The sequence below is a fragment of the Lactuca saligna genome, chromosome 4 (assembly GCF_052625555.1).
Source record: "Lactuca saligna cultivar CGN05327 chromosome 4, ASM5262555v1, whole genome shotgun sequence".
NCBI classification, from domain to species: Eukaryota; Viridiplantae; Streptophyta; class Magnoliopsida; order Asterales; family Asteraceae; genus Lactuca; species Lactuca saligna.
In genome coordinates this window covers 325,012,744-325,028,495 of record NC_136420.1, presented here as the reverse complement: position 1 = coordinate 325,028,495, position 15,752 = coordinate 325,012,744, and positions in this window count along the sequence as shown.

Here is a 15,752-nt window from a genome sequence, read left to right as displayed (position 1 = left end):
GATTGGAAAAGTAATCATCTTCATCTATGTTAATGGAAGGGGCGTCCATAAGCTTTAGTGGTGCAACATGGAAGGAAGACGATCCATGTCCCGATGGTGTTTGGGAGGTGGCATAACTGAGATTACCAGATGCACTGTTTCCATCGAAGAGTTCTGCACAAAGCTCTGGAAACAATAATGGGACGGTTTTCAAAGAAGCGGCTTTTGGATGTCCCTAAATCCAATCAATGTAACAAAAGCAATATAAGAATAAACGAAAACTATATAAACAAAATATATATAAATATGTGTGTATGTATATATATATATATATATATATATATATATACCTTTTTAAAGTCCTCCCACTCCTCATTTGTTAAGTTAAAAGTGTTTGTTTGTGGATTGTAAAGGTTGCCGGTTTTGTTTTTTAAGTATAACCATCCCGTGTATTTGGCTTTAAGGTTGTCATAGACATTTTTTAATTGTCGTTGATTCAAATCCATGCCATACTTTTCCTTAATGGTTGTTCCTAACTTGTGCCATGATTGTTTGTGCAAACTCAAACCTTTTCTACCAACGTTTTGTACTTCTTCAATACAAGTGAGCAATAAGCATTTTGTTTGCTCATTGGTCCATGCATGTTTGTCTCCCATTGCTAATAACAATATATATATATATATATATATATATATATGTGTGTGTGTGTGTGTGTGTGTGTGTGTGTGTGTGTATATATAATACATACTTTAGCAACAAATAATTTTAGCATATTCAACGATTTAAGCACATACTTGCATATAAGCATAAACATAATCTTCATTCAAAAAACACACGTGATAACAATTCAACAAAGAAGTTTAAAAAATCCCAGCAACGATCTAAGCACAAACTTGCATATAAGTTTATGAATTCAACATATAAATTTATGATTTCCACAAAGATTTATGATTTTATCAAACATTCATACAAATCCACCACAAAAATTCATAAACCAAAACATAATTTTGACAGTAAAAACAGGAGGAACAGATTTGAAAGCATTATATCATAAATCATAAATCAACATACAAATATATATTCAGATCCGACACCAAGAAATATATACTTTTTTTCTTGTTTTGAAAGCATTAATATAGTGGATCCTTAGGAAATAGATATGCAGTGTATTTTTTAATCTAAAAGTACACTTCATAAAGCAGACAACAATCTCATCCTAAACAATACACGTTTGCACAATTGACAAATCAAATTGCTACTTTTCTTTCTTTTGCAAATAATAGCTAAAACTTCAAATCAAATAACCAAACATATCAATTTATATCAGTAAATTACACCAAAATCATTCACTGTTTTAATCTAAAAGAAGACACCAAAATCATTCACTGAAGTTCAAATACTTGGATTAAGTTAAAAAAAAATCAATCTGCTTAATATTTCAACATACAGTGGAATCGTAGCCTTGCTTCTCCACAATTCATATATTTGGATTATGTTTATACTCAAATCGAAATCAGAAAAAAAAAGCAAAAAAACCCTAACCTGTTGAGCGGCGGTCGACTGGCAGCAAAGAAGACGAGCGGCGAGTGGCAGCGGCGAGCGACGGCGGCGATAGGTGTGTGGCAACAAGCGACTGCCGATTGGTTCTTCCGTTCTTGGCCGATGGAGACTGGAGAGCGAACTCGTGAGGATGCGGCTGCCGTTTTTTTTTTGTTTAGATTAGGTTAGAAGCGGTGATAAGAGGTAAACCCAATGCTATTTGGGGCAGAGGACGGGAAGAGGTTTTTAAGCCCGAAGCCTTTTAAAAAACAAACTGCTGCGACCTTAAAAGTGCTGCGTGTGTGCTGTGCCGCGCAGCACTAAGAGGTTAGAAGAGCTTTTTTAAAAAAAAACAAACGCAACCTAACAGTCTCCGATTCTTTAACTTTTTGGATAATCATAAAAAAGGAGGTATTTTAACTCGTTGGAATAGAAGAATGACTATACAAGTGCATAACAAAATTCGCAACATCATCCACCAATAGATTCCAATACCGCTTAAGAAATTTGAAAGAGAATCCATCCGAACTAGGCGTATTTGTAGCACTCGGTTCCTGGTATGTAATTTATTTTGTTGTATTTTGCATTTTAGCCTGGGACTCGGCGAGTTGAAAGCCCAACTCTTCGAGTAGGAGTGGTATTGAACACGGGACTTAAGTAATGGACTCGTCGAGTCAGCAGCCAAACTCTTCGAGTAGGCTCTGACCGGACGAAACCCTAATCTAAGGGTTTGCACCCTATTTAATCATCTCTTTCAGCCACCACTCGTCCCTAATGCTCCCAAAGACTCTCCATAGCAAACCCTAAGTGTTTTGGTGCAAGATCTAAGGCTTTTGAGTGATTTTTGTGAGTTTTGACCTCAAGGAAGAAGGAAGAGCATAGAAGGATCAAGAGGAGGCTGAAGGATTCGAGTTTGGTTCATCATTTGCAGTCTTTGAAAGGTATAAAGTCTGTACCTTGCTTTCTTGTTTGTTAGATCCCTTTTTAGGGAAGATTTAGGGCTATTAAGCCATATGAGGTGACCAACCATGATTTGCAAACATGGTTGGGTGTCAAGACTTCAGATCTAGGACTTGGGAAGAGTCACAAGGCAGATTTGGGTTGCTTTTGGACCCAAGGAAGGCTCCATGCAACAAAAGAACCATTTTGGAGCCTTTTTGGCTCAAATATCCCATGCATGCACATAAAGTTCGTAACTTTACGTGCTAGATCGATCTTAGGGGCTTGGATCTATCATTTGTACAAGTTTTGTGCATTAGAAATCCAGGATATAGGGTGTGGACGTTATCGACTCGGCGAGTCCGTTCTTGGGACTCGACGAGTCCAAGGCTTTGAGTCGTATATCTGTTGAGGGTCAAAAGAATTTAGTTGGGTGTTAGAAGGGTTGTAACAGGACATAAGGAGTGACCCAACGCATTAGACTTAGTTTTAGACCCGAAGTTCATGGGACTCGACGAGTGCTAGAACAGACTCGGCGAGTCCAAGGCAATCTTCTTATTTATGAAGATGAACTCGACGAGTTGTTCATACAACTCAGCGAGTCAAGGTCAGGACTTGTTCATCAGATGAAGGTGAACTCGATGAGTTGTTCATATAACTCGGCGAGTCGAATGAAGGTTCATTGATGTTCGTAAAGAAGGGGAACTCGTCATGTCGTTGCCAAACTCGACGAGTCGAGTTACGGATAAGAATGAGTAAAGGGTAGGGACTTGACGGCCCAACTCGGCGAGTCGCGTCAACTAGAAGTTGACTTTGACTTAGACTTGGTTGGGGGTCAAATAGTCCTTTTAACCTAAGAGTAGATACCAGTTTCTGACTGAGTGTTTTGTGGGAATTATAGTCGGAGGATTTCCGGAGCAACAGGAGACAGAGGTTTCCCACGCAGATTATCGGCAGCTACTCGTACGAGGTGAGTTACCTTCCAGGAGGGGTGGGTCTAAGGCCACAATGTCGACCCACCAAAGAGGAGTATTTAGAAGATGATTGTCTTTGTGATAATTATCTTGGTCTGGTTATGTGCTTTGGTCATGAGATTTATCTGTATGATATGTTATGTGTATAGTACGGATCAGTTTCCCTGACAACGATCTTTAGGACCGAAGGGTAGGACAGTACTCGGACATGCCTGACTATATGCTTATATCTTGTTGTTGTGTGCTAGTGGTAGGAGTGGAATAGTCCCTAGTTACCGGTTGAAAGATACCGATGACAATTACCGGTTAAAAGATACCGATGATGATTACCGGTTGGAAGATACCGATGATGTTTACCGGTTGGAAGATACCGATGATGATTACCGGTTGAAAGATACCGACGATATTGTATGGTATGTGCTATGATGGGGGAACTCACTAAGCTTTGTGCTTACGGTTTCTGTTTTGGTTTCAGGTACCTCTTCGTCTAAGGGGAAGGAGCCAACGGCGTAGCATCGCATCACACGCACACACATGATTCTGCCTCGAATTTTCTGGGATTGTACTCTGATTTTCACTATTTTTGATGTCATGGTTTGGGACATAACATTATGATTTTGTAATGTGTTGCTTCATTGACAAGGTTATGGTAAAATGTTTTAAAAATTATTTATTCAAAAACGAAATTTTCGTGCTTGATTTTTGGGATGTTGCAACATAAGACGAGCCACAATCTTACATTGACCTTTTAATTTCTTCATGAGAAAACGGAGCATGAAGAAACTGAACCTAAGAGTCGGATAAAGTGGAGAATTAAGATGGATCAATCAAAGGATGAGGTCCCTCTTGTTTCGAAAAAAGAGACCGAGCATACTCTTAGAAATCTTCCTTAACACGCCTCGGCTCATCAACACACACATATCCTTTAACTCACTGCAGATAGCCAACTGACGCCTCTTAGGATTAATAATACCATAAAAATAGCCTAGTTCTCATTTTCCAAAACCCCTATGAATCTTCGCCTCCTGTATTAAATCCACTTGCGTAAGATGATCTGAATCTGTAATCTCCTTCAGAACCGTAATCCATTGCTCACGCAAAGCAACCACACCTACTCATCTTGTAACTCTTTTCGTTTGGACCAGACTACTAGAATTCCAAACTCGCTGATTAGATTGAGTAGCTACAATTTCTTCTTCAATTTTACCCACGGATTAGTAGATAATGCCCCTGTAGGAGCTTGCAACCAAGAATGTTGGACGACCCCATCGAACCCATCTATATCAAACCAAGAGTGAAATAAGTGAAATGGAACCAGGACCATAATTAACTCTGTGCTCCAATAAGAGAATATGATGATGATAATGAATTCTCATTTCCAAAACTAGAGCCGTGAGATGAGGAAGACTCCAAAGAACCATCCGTAACAAAAAATATATCCAACTTACTAAACTTTGACCCCCACATATCGCTCCAAGTAAAACGAGGACTAGCCAACGGAATATCAATCAACTCAGCATGATCAATCAACTAGTTGAAGCTCCTAACCAGCGCCGGTTGAAACTCAGACCCCATTCTCTCCGATTCATCCCAAACTTCATTAAAATCTCCCATCAAAACACATTCCCCCCAAAAACAAACAATCATGAAGAATTTGAGACTTGTGATACATAATTCTGCATGAATCCATGTATTACAGATGATATATTTGAGTTTTTAAATATGTTATTTTATGTCGCAATTAATTGTGTTACTATTTTTTTCGTACATAACAATGCTGAAATTTAAAAGTCTTTAAACATTTAAATATACAAACATTTAATAAACTGTATGTTATTTTTCTATTAAATTTGACAATCCTCACTATTCTTTGATTTCGAAACTACTTAGACAGTTGTAATTATTTTAATCAGGTGTTCATTGATTCACGTGAGATGAAACCTCTAGTTATATTATATGAAACCAAATTACATAAAGTAAAAAAGTTTCTTCGTTAATATACAAAAGAAAATTATCAACGCTTTATTAAACTTTTAAATTACCGTAGTATACTTTTTTTTTGGAGGGTGATTTCACCTGAATCTGACCCGCTCCCACACGCCCGTCTCAACTCTCAACAACTGAAAGGGTAATTACGGATATCATATCCCGTGCAATAGTGCTCTCTCTCTCTCTCTCTCTCTCTCTCTCTCTCTCTCTCTCTCTCTCTCTCTCTCTCTCTCTCTCTCTCTCTCTCTCTCTCTCTCTCTCTCTCTCTCTCTCTCTTAACTCTTCTTCTTTTGCTATATCAAGAAACTTAAATCATGCAAGAGTAAATCCAATGTTATAAACGATAGTTTAATGATCTATTATCGTGCGTTTTTCTGCCCATACTTTATTTGAACAAACGAAACTTAAAAACCATATAGCAAGCAAATATAGTCCCAGGCTGCTACAAAGATTCAATATATTGCCATGAAAATGAATTAAGGAGAAAGAAAGGAAACAAGTTTCACCACATACGAGGATGCATGGTGGTGTAGAAAAAGGAAAGGGGTACGAGGTAAGCTATTTTTAAGCATGTCGCTGACAGCACCAAGTTAAAACTCATTGTTTTTATTTATTTTAAAAATCAAGAAATTAATTTATGTAAAGATTTAAACAGAGCAAGAAATGTAGCATATATAATTGAAAGGTAAGAAGTGGGATTGTGGTCACTGCCCAAATTGAAGCTTTGGGTATAAAGAAACAGTGTGTTTTAAAAAGGTATACAAGAAGAAAAAGTACCACTCTTTAAAAGCCAAAGAATCCATTAAAGAAAAATCAATAACGATGCACAAAAACTAATATTGCAAAGGGCTCGAAAATTTGCTATAATTGATTTATTCTTGATGTTAACACTGTCATCAAAGTTAAGTTTTAAGAATTTGATGTGGTGTATTGGAGTGTAGTCTTTTTAAAGGATAATGTTACGATAAAATTAATAGGACCGGTAACCCATATACTCCATCAAGTTGCACAATTTTAAAGGTAATAATTTGAGAGTTATATGTAGAACACCAAAAGTGATAGGTGAACATATAATAAATGTAAAAGACGGAAATTTTAGATGTGATTACTATGGAACTATGGAAGATTATTTGATTGTTCTTAGAACATGTGAATAGGGTTTGAAAAACATAGAATATCCTTGCCACACTTTTAATGAGCCCTTTTTAATCTTGTGAATAAATTTAAGTAACTAGCATAGTCTATGTTATGGAAATCGAAAAACAAGAGCATTGTCAATGTTATGGAAGTGGCGAAGGGCTTGTTTGGGGAATTAAACTTGAATAATTTATACAATCTACAAATCGATTCATCTACAATTACAAAGACACTCATGTGACCGTGTTCTAGATGGGTAATCTCCAGAAAAGAAGTAGATAATTAGAAAATGTTTTTGGAGAAATTTTATGATTAATTCATAACCTTCAATGATATACAATTTATAAGAAATTACTATGGCTGTTAACAGCCTTAGGGAAAAAGAAAACATCAACTACTAATAGCATAAATTAAGGAAAACATGCACTAAAAATCCTCTAATCAAGGACACGTGGAAGACTTGATCTTGAATCTTTCTTGGGGTTCGATCTTCATAATGGGTGGGTCTTCTCTTGATCTGAGTGGGTCAGGTTGATTGAGTGTCGGGTGGGTCTGGAATGTGGATCGTATCATTACCCTCCCATTGGACACTAAGTGTTTCCTCAAATCCAGGTGCTGGCCGGATTGAGCATGGGGTAGTCCTTTAACTTTTCCCAGGTGACTTCCATGTTGTCCCGACCATTCCATTTGATAAGAATTTGATCAATACACTAACCATGGTCTATTATTATTTGAGTTTCCAGAATGAATTCTGATTCTTCCAAGGGATGATCGTCCACATAAGAGTCTAGAAGTGGTAACGTTAACGGAGGTGTTAGCCATTTGCATGGTTTGACAAGTGAAATGTAGAACACGCTGTGGAACTTTGTGTCCAAGGAAAGGGCTAAACGGTAACAGACTTTTCTAGATGTTGTAGCATTTTGAAGGGCCCATAAAATCTTTTGGTGAGTTTTTGAGACTCATGTTTTTGGACTAATTTATGTCAACACACATAGAGTCGTAAGTAGAATAAATCTCTAACTTCAAAGTGTTTTCAGTATGATGTTTTTGGCTTGATCCGACATTCGTTGGCGAGTTCTGCACAAGGTTTCCTTGAGAAGTGCAATTAGCCTTTAACGCTCGATAAGTGTGGTCTCAATTTGTGCAACTTGAGTATCTCCCAGAGAGTGATGGGGAAAGTTGGAGGTGGATGTAACACCAGTCAAAATAGGTTAAAACAATCACATATGATTATGGCAATCATGTAATGTCACTTTGTTAAACTAGTAAAGTGACAAACTTTCTATGTAATTCATGAAAAAGTATGAACTTTCATACATAATTTATGATACAACTCAAAGTATACATCCACATGAATCCAAAAATATAGAGAACATCCAAAACTGACTTTGCGTGAAGAAGTTATGATAAACCCTAACACTATAAATCTCTATAATAAGAGGAATTTAAAATGGAATTAGAATTAGCTATTGGGGTCTAAAAGAGAGTTGTAGTGCTCGTAAATAACTACGTGTGGATATAAAGAACATCAAAAACAGAGTTCATATGCAAAAGTTACAACCTTCCAAAGTTACAGCTGTCTGAGAGCACGACACGTGTCAACAACCCTGATCTGACAAAACTTACGACATGAGCATCAAAACTCACGACGTGAGGAGTCAAAAAGCCACATTTCGAAGCTAGAAGTCTACAGAACGATAAACCAAAAGCTCACGACGTGAGCAAGGTTTTCTCATGACGTGAGGACGCTGCAGGACACGAATCGAGGCTAGAAAACACGCGTTTAAGCTATGGGATGACTCTTGCCATAGCTCACGATGTGAATCTATCATTCTCATGTCGTGAGAGGCCAAAAATCAGCCTATAAATAGCAAGTCTAGCATCCTCTCTCCTTACACCATTTCTTTTCTCTCTCTCTCTCTCTCTCTCTCTCTCTTGCTGAAGCCATTTCGCTTCCCGAGCCCTGACAACCTTGTACCGCTGACCGTTTCTGCTTATATTACATACAATCACGTTGCTAAGGTGAGTTTCACAGCCCCACTTTCTAATATTCGGGGGAAAACACATGCTAAATATTATATATATATATATATATATATGTATATATATATATATATATGTTATTATTATGTCTATATGATAGTATATATCAGTATCTACGTACGTAGATAGTTATAATAACCAGGATATAGTTATTTCGTATTTGAAAGTATACAACTATCATAAAGTTGTTAGCATGTTATTTTCATACAAATGTAGATCTTGAGTTATACTTAGGATTCTCTCTCTCTCTCTCTATATATATATATATATATATATATATATATATATATATATATATATATATATATATATGTTGTGTGCGATATAGTTCCGAAGTTATAATCGGAAGTTCTATATGTTAATTTATAAAGGATGTTGTTATTATTGATTTTATATCAAGATAAAACTTGATATGCTATAGGTTGTTATTGTTAGTTTTATGACAAGATAAAACTTGGTATGTTATATGTTGTTGTTGTTATTGGTTTTATGTGAAGATAAAACCTGGTTTTACTTCAAGTTATAACTATTATACTGCCTAAATGTTATGAAATTAGGAGTAATGTTTAAAAGCATAGTCTAGTAACTTAGGGTTTTAGACATGAAAATGCTTTTGTTGTTAGAGCTATAGGAAGCCGTCAAAGTCTACATGAGCTACCTCATTCATCAACTAAGATTGGGGATCTTAGTGGAAGTCCTCTAACCTGTAACCGTTAATCTCGTGTGAGTGAGTAAGTCGTGTATGAATAAGATACGGGTTGACGACCCTACTCGCGGTTGTTAATTACAACCCAAGACAAGCGAGTGATGATTCATTCCTTTTATTTTTATTCCGGCACCGATGAAGCGTGTGGTGTTTGTTTCTCATGGTAAATAACGAGTGTATTGTTTCTCACGGTAAATCATGAGTGTATTCTTTTTTCAGAGGTTTTGTTGTCAAGCAGCGGTTACGGACTAATGGTAGCAAGTTGGTAGAAGCATTATACTTTGTCGTTATACAAGTATTAATGTTAAGTATAAGTTTCCCCTACTTATACCCTAGGTACTACTTATATTAAGTAGATAATTATACCTAGCACACATACTCGTATAGAATTGAAATAGATTTATACGTAGTGGTTTTTCTCATATAGAATTGAAATAAGATTTAAACGTAGCAACCTTTGTTTGTATGGAATTACAAACACTGATATTCATAGTATAAGAGACTTATAGGTATATACTTATTTGGTAAGTAAACTTTTATACCTAGGATATATATAGTAAACGTTGGAGAGTCAAAATTATACTTTCAAAACTATACTTTTGGAACTTGCAATATGTATTATTTTTATATGTAGTCAAAACCTGTGGACTCAGCAACTTTATGTTGACGTATTTTAAATGCATGTGTTTTCAGGAAGTTGATAACTATGATACGAGAAATGACGTTACACTGCCCGGTGTTTCCGCCGACGATCGGGGTGTGACAGTGGATGCCTGTAAAGAGCTTCGAATGGAGTCATTTTGATGCCACTGTGGTAGATAGTGTTGTACCAAAACTCTACTAGGTAAAGAAGTTTACTCCAAGTTTTTGGTTCATCATCTGTAAAACAGCATAAGTATCATTCCTGATAGCGATTAAGAACCTCAATTTATCCATCCGTATGTGGGTGGTAAGCACTAGAGTGTAACAACTATGTTTCTAAAGAGCTGCTTCCAGAAATGACTGAGTAAGATTGGGTTTCAATCACATATATTTATTTAGGTATCCCATGGAGGCGGTAAATGTGGTGGAGGAAGAGTTTTGCAAGTGAGGTTGTTGTGTAGATAGAAGGAAGGGGTATGTGTAACGACCCAAAAATCCATGGTAAAAATATCATTTTCAATACAATTAAAACACTTTTGTAACTTCGTTTAGGACATTGAAAAACATTTCAAATAAAGCAATTATCAGAGTCTAATAACAAGATCGCATATTAAGGAAAACACGGGTGTATGCGTTGCGATCGTCCTAAGCTCTTTCATTTGAAAACCGGAGTACCTGAAACAAAAACTGAAAGTGAGTTCCACAAAGACCACATACCACACATATCCAACAATCCATACCCATCATACATAACCGCGAGCCATACATAACCTTCATTTATCATAATAAAAAAGTTGTTATGTGCCGCACATAGTCTTGCCATTATGCCACGAACCACCTCGTAGTCTTTCTTGCCAGGCCGGGGGCCATAACCTTGGGCTTACAGACAAGTGCCAAGAGCCACCTCCTGGTCTTCCGTGCAAGTATCACAAAGACAACTAGCATGCAAACAATACTACTTAACTAATTACTTGCTAGAGTTCAGACTCCGGTCTTGCATATAGTGTGGCAGGAGCTGCCTCCTGGTATTTCATCCATAATGCCAAGGGCTAACGCCCGGGTCTTCCTACAATACATAAGCCAAATGGACTAGAATTAGTGCATTCGACCCACACAACAGTGATGATACTCACCTCGAATGCTGAAGCTTACTAAACGAAATCCCTAGCTGCTACCCAAACAATTTCCCAAACTAACAATTACCAAAACAACATCCAATTAGCAACTGAATTCCAAACCATGATCCATAAACCAACCCTGGGGTAAGATGAACATTTTACCCTTGGTCCATCAAGACTCATAACCAAGGCCCAAGCCCAAAACCAACCAGGCCCAAAACAATAAGATCCATAAAAGCCCATTAATGGCCCAATTTGGAAAATCGGGCCCAACCCCATATGGATCTTACCCAAAAGCCGAACAATTCCTGGTCCAAAATAATTCTTCGATGGCCCAATGGTCCAAGCTCATTGGGCCCACGCAAGTCCAAAACGATTGGCCCACCAAGGCCCAATATAAAATCTTTACCCAACTAGACATGTCAAAACAAAAGTCCAAAACTCTAAAAACCCTCTGACCAAAAAGCCCAACATTCGAATACTCCAATCCAAGTATGAAGCCTAATATGAACAGTCTAAGAAGCCCACTGCAGGATTGAACGTTGGGCGTTCATGTCACACCCTAAAACCTGAACGGCAGAAACTTTCGGGGGTGGAGGACGTCATGTTTAGTATCACAAGACATGCATCACAGTAATCAAAGAAAATAAACAACCATTTCATTAGAAAGAAAATGTTTACAAAATGTGTGTTCATAAAACATAGAATACATAAGCAAATAACAAAACAATACTTGAAGCTATACTGCTCCATCTTTTAAATTTCCAGCACGAGTACTTGTCTACAAGTTTCCTGAGAATACAAGTTATTTTGACAGAGTTGATCAGCAATTAAGCTGGTGAGTTCATAAGATGTTAGTGATGTACGTAAGTTGTAGAAAGCTTTGTAAATTGTAAGTTATGTTTTAGAAAAGTTTGCATGTTCATCCAGAAAATCTTATATTTCCTAATTTTATGAAAGATAAGTAAAAATAACTCTACAATCCTTTCTATGAGTGCTAAATAGATAAATAGATACAAGTTATATAAAACTCAGAGTAAACAAACAATCGATTGTGTGTATCTTCCCTAAGCCCACAACCAAACAAGGAACAATGAATGAGGTGGATGGCACACATCCCATTGGTTGCTAGGTTATCGTTGTATATAACCCTAGTGTATTCAGTTGGTACTCACAGAGTTAACTGTAATAATTCTTTTATATTTGATGAAAAGATCCTTTAAGAAAACCCTTATTTCTTATAATAACATAGTAACCACAATGGTTCCTTCTAAAATCACTTAGTTTATACTAGCTATATATAATCTAATATCGAATAGATAGTTACTTGTGTGAATCTGCCCTAAGCCCACAAACAAACAAGGAATAGGAAATGAGGTGGAAGGCACACATCTAACTATCTATCGGGTATTAATTATCGTAACCCTGATGTATAAACTAAGGTATTATAGAATTAATCATCTAAGGTCCTTTAAGTTATACTGGTTTAATAAAATGGATTAAACCGTTTACTAGTAAGTTTCTAGTTTTGTATACCAAAAGTTCTGATTTGGAAAGTATGTTTTGTACTAGAAAACTATGCATTGATTTAGTGTCCTATTACCTGTCCCATACCTGGTACCCCTTATGATGACTTAATGTATACAGAACATATATATAATAGGGTGAATCCACTCGAAGTCCACAACCAAACAAGGATCAGGGAACGAAGAGGAAAGCACACATCCTATTACCTCTCAGATCCTATTAGTATATATTCCTTAATTTATACCTTAAGGAATCATAAGGTTAGCATTATGGTCCCTTTCTACTGAATGTACTAGACCCAACTGTTGTGTTTGTCGTTTGAAAAGATGTATGTTTTTCCCTACTTTATAACTATCTTAACTCGAAAATAGTTTGCATTAAATTTCAAGTTGAACTATCACTTTATGAAAGTAATGGGAAAATATATGCACTCACTTGTCTTATGAATTGACATTCTGACATACTAATTACCTTAAAACATATTTTTTTTTATTAAGGTCATAATGTGAAGGCTAGTTCCCATACTATACGCTCTCCCTATCAAAAGATTATGGGAACCAAACAAGACTTCATCAAACCAGTTGCTAGGCCGTGTAATCCACATTAAAGTTATATGATCATGTATACCCAATAAGTTATCACCTTTTGTTTAGAACAATGCGTTAGTGATTATTGGTATAGTTAGATCCTGTAGTTGTTCCATGCTATAGCATCTTAGTATGTTTGTTATGTTATAGTATCTTAGTATGTTTTTCCTGTTATCGTGTATTGTAAATAGTATGAATTGAACCTCTAAACTATACCCCTTATAGTTTACTAGTATGTTTACTTGAGCTGTTATTGAAAAGTCTCATTTATCTACTAAGTTATGTTTGTTCTTTAAAAATGGAGTTTTGATAAACTATAAAGTAACATAACTTTAAAAGAGTTTTGAAATGTTTTGATCACTTATATAAGACATAAGCAATCTTTTTAAAGATGTTTATAACAAACATTTACACAATTATCATTGTGTTCAACTTGTATCCCCTCCCCCTAAAGCATTTAAAATAGTTTAAAAGATTAATTATGGGGTATAAACTCACATAATGTGGGTGATTCAAGCGACTATGTATGTAAGGATGAGAAGCTCCACGGATGAAGTCTCGAGACTTAACGAGTCCTAAATGACATATAATGGCATATATATTGACATAAATATAGGGTTTAGAAGCAACCAAATGCAAGGAAACACCTCCAGGGACTAGGAAACACTTAGGATGAAGTGTTGAATCACATATGATTCAACTAAGGGATGTTTAAGACCAAATAAGGGTGCTTATGGCCAAGCAAAGGTGTTTACAGCCAGGGTGTAAACTCATGGCTGTAAACTCAAGGAAATGGGCATAAGAGGGTGTTTGAATGCTATGGAAAATTGAGGGACCATTGCTCTTCACTAGGATGAGCAAAACTAATGATTTGGAGGGTGTTGAGGTGTATATAGCCACGGTGTAAACCCTATGGCCGTAAACTCCCCAAATGGTCTCATTTTGGGTCTTAAAGGTGAGGAGTTTCAAAGGTTCTAGTGTTCTAAGGTTTGGCAATGGTCTAGAAGAGTTTAGGGCTCAAAACACCCCAATGATAAGGGTTTATGGCCATGGTGTAAACCCATGGCCGTAAACTCTCTTTAATGTTGAGTTTTATGATGATTCAAGGCCATAATATAGTGTTTAGCATGCACTACTAGATGATAGATGGAATACTCACACTTTGGAGTGCTTTTGAGGAGTTTTCGGCCACCAAGAACAAGTGTGTGTTCTTGGTGAAACTTGAAGATCTAGCAAATGGAATGATTTCACGGATGGAATCATGGAATGATACTAGATAATGAGATGTATCAACAATTCAAGGAAGAATACTTACAACTTTTGAAGATCTAGAATGAATATCGGGATGATAGTTGAGAGAGAAAGGGAGTGTTCTTGAGGTTGGAATGAGATAATGAATGAAAAGTGAAGGAATATGAGACTTAAGGAGGGAGTTTACGGTCCACCTTGAGTGTACGACAGTAAACTCAAGTGTTGTGGATGTGAACTTGTTTTTAAGAGGTTAAGTCTTGATTTGTTGAACAGTGTATCTAGCAGGTACATTCTAACACTCATTACTTAAGTGTACTAGGCTAAAACTCCTTAGCATGACTTTAAACAAGGATAGAACTCATTTGAAATGAGTCTGACACTCAGTTGAGTTGACTGAGCTATCAAAGCAAGAAATTTCAGGTTGTCACATCATCCTCCCGTTAGATGGAATTTCGTCCTAAAATTAGCTTTCTTAGCATTATTACTGGTGTTGCGCTCCTCTAATTTAAAGAATACCTACTCGTAGATCTGGCAAATTTGTCTTGGTGTTAATGATAGGATTCTTACTTGGTCCATTTATCATTACTTAGTTTATACAAGTCGTATAAAATTATGAGTAGTTAGATGGTCGGATGTGCGACTCTGCCCCAAATCCACAACCAAATAACGAACAGGAGATAGGGGGAAGCACACATACTGATGAGTTTAAAAACAAACTTAAAGATCGATTAGATCAATGAAACAGGTAGATGAATGACTAAGTAATAAATTAAGAACAAGCTAATGAATCAAAAGATGTCGAATGATTCAATAAACAATCCTCAGAAGAGCTCGATAAAGAACGTCAACTGTAGAGGATTTTAGGGTTTACAATATTCAATGAGAATGACGACTGTTACTATACGCATACATGCATGCATATATTTATAATGAAACCCTAACAGTTTTTCTAATAAAAATAAGGCTAATTGAACTGAACACGGATTGACAAGCCCAATCCGGTTGTAAAACAAAAGGGCCCAAGACGCAACTCTATTATCTTCAACAATCCCCCCCTTTGCGTCTTTAGCACCGAATCTTCATTCTCTTTTGACAGCAGAAGGCTTCTTTACCGTCTAAAAAATCCTCGGTATTATAGCAAGAATGTGATGCCTGAAGGTGATATACCAACGAAGCATATCAGTGAAGTTCTTCTTGTCTGCTGTTGAGTTCTGCTTGCATCAGTGAATGATATTTATAATATGCTCCAGACAATCTGTTGAAAACAGATGTTTGTCTACCAAAGCAAACAGAAACTTATGCTTGTCGCCTCTGGTGAACA